Below are 2871 nucleotides of genomic sequence, written 5' to 3' on the forward strand. Positions count from 1 at the left end.
GCTCAAAATAATGAACGAATCTTTAGAGTGAGGATCATTCCCACCCCTCCATACACAGAATTGACAGGGATGGGTAACTTGGATATTGGCTACCCAAAATGGGGCTGGGGGCTACAAAGGCAAGAAGTGACTGGCTTACAAGCTTTCAAGAGGCAGCCTATACACAGAGGGCTCAGAGGACGGTAGAATGTCCACTGAATAGTATCCAATCTATGTCAGCTGGGCTGATGAAAGGTGATCTGGGTAGGTGTCTTTTGATACAATACTGAATAATTGTTATGACCGACTGTGAGGTTTGGAAATGTAAAGATAGACATTTTGTAGCAAAAGGAGGGGAATGATTGACTTTGCAAGTGTTCTCCCATGTAAACTATCACATAATTCACAATGAAACATTAAAAAAATATATTCGTTGATGAAGATCAAAAAGCACTGCCTACAGTATCGATTACATCTCATGTTTAAAAAAAAAATCAAGTATCCTCACAACTGGACCAATAAATAACAATCTTATCAATGAAGAAAAGATTAAAGTTGTCAAGGACTTCATTCTTCTTGGATTAACTATCAACATTCATGGAAGTATCAGTCAAAATATCAGATGACATATTACATTAGGCAAATTTTCTGCACAAGAACTTTTGAAAGTGTTGAAGAGCAACGATAGCAGCTTGAGGACTAAGGTGCATCTGACCGCATCTATAGTATTTTCAGCAACCTCTTATGCATGCAAAAGCTGGATTCTGAATAAGGAAAATCGTAGATGAATTTATACTTTTGAGTTATGGTGTTGGAGGCGAATACTGAAAGTGTGATGGGCTTCCAAAAGTACTAACAGATTTGTCTTGGAAGAAGTGCAGCCAGAGTGCTCCTTGGAGGCCAGGATGGCCAAACTTTGTCTCTCAATCTTCAGACATATCGTCAGTAGGGACCATTCCCTGGAGAAGGATATCATGTTTGGTAAGGTGGAGGGTCAGAGAAAAAGAGGAATTCCCCAAACAAAATGTATTGGCAAAGTGGCAGCATCAATGGGCATGGCAAAAATCTGACGTTGACCAAGGACTGGGCAGTGTTTCATTCTGTTGTGCATTGGATTGCTGTGAGTCAGTACTGACTCGATGGCACCTAACAACAACTTTATATATATATAGCTACTATATGTACAGCACTGAAAGTCATTACATATTATTCAAGACATACTTTCTGACATCAAAAACTTACAACAAAGTAGAACAAATAACATATATGAGTTTATTTTTGTACCATTTTTCAAATATAATTCATAGAACTGAAACTATTCTTAGTGAAAGTCAACAGATGGGGGAAAAAACTATAATACAAATTATAAAATTATTTATAAATCTTTAGTAGATGTTTTCATGTGCTTTCTATATGACAGTTAAAAAACGGTTCTTCATAAATGGGGAAAAACCTATTTGGGAATCAGACTTGAATAATCTTTTATGTCTTTAATTTTATCATTCTATCTAAAGATTACAAGACTGAATTATCTTCATGTCTTCAAATATTGAAATTAAACGAACTTATTCCCATTGAGTGCCTCAGTTTTATTGCTGACACCAGGGGAACTCTTGCCACCAAAAGGTAGACTTTAGTTAATTGAATACCTCAGCACTAGTCAATTATGTTCCTGGACTAACTCTAAGACCAATAAACTGTATACTTCTTCCAATATTCTGTTGTTCCTCTGATTTGAGCACCAATATTCCCAAAAATAAAATGATAATATCTGATGGGCTATGTTTAACCAAGTTTATCTCTTCAATTTAGATGATCCCCTGGATTGAAGACTTTATTTGGATTTTGGTTACTGATATACATATACTGATCATCATTAATCATCTAGTTGTTTTATATAATTTCACATTGGCGCTTCATGAGTTATGAACAAATAACTAAAATTTCTACCATTCCCATAGGCAATCGTCTATCCTTTAATAAATTAATAGATCTGCTTGACCCAATGAATGTCTGGTCTGCACTGAATCATGATATGCCCCTCCACCTGAGGTTTTCTCCACACAATTGTATATTTCTAAAAATGTACAAAATCACTTCTTTGCACTGTAGAATTTATTCAATGGCAAATAAAGGTGATATTTACCAAGAATGCCTCAGAAAGAAACACATATTGCTGTAAACCACTGTAAGACAGAATCATGAATAATATGGTAAATTGTGGGGGTGTGGAGGAATTGTTAAATGTAGAATAATACTTATAGTGATAATCTGGTTAACAGACTGAATTACTTGAATAAAACTCAGGTTAGAAAAAGCTAGAAAGTTCATAACTGCTTTGTTATATACTAATACCACATTCAATATTATATCGTAGTTTTATGTTTAGCATGGTTGGATGTTAAGTTAAACTTCTTAGGCTTGAACTCTCACTCTGTTATTTACTAGGTGTTATGACTTTTGTTGTTGTTGTTAGGTGCCATTGAGTTGGTGTCGACCCATAGCGACCTTCAGCACAGCAGAATTAAACACTACCCGATCCTGGGCCAACCTCACTACTGTTGCCACGCCTGAGTCCATCGATGTTGCCACTTGGCCAATACAATAAAGTTATTATATATGTTGCTAAAGGCTATGACCTTTAGCAACATATATACCTTTATTAGTATTTTATTAGAAAAAAATTGCATAATAATTGTAAAAATTCCTGTTGGAACAATTTAATGAGTCTACTGGTAGCGTAGTGGTTACGAATCGGGCTGCGAACCTTAAGGTCAGCAGTTCGAAACTGCCAGATGCTCCGCGGGAGAAAGATGAGGCTTTCTACTCCCGTAAAGATTTACACCCTCGGAAACCCTGTACAGGGTCGCTATGGGTCGGAACCGACTCGAC

The sequence above is a fragment of the Chrysochloris asiatica genome, unplaced genomic scaffold (genome assembly GCF_000296735.1).
Source record: "Chrysochloris asiatica unplaced genomic scaffold, ChrAsi1.0 scaffold00201, whole genome shotgun sequence".
Classification (NCBI taxonomy): domain Eukaryota; kingdom Metazoa; phylum Chordata; class Mammalia; order Afrosoricida; family Chrysochloridae; genus Chrysochloris; species Chrysochloris asiatica.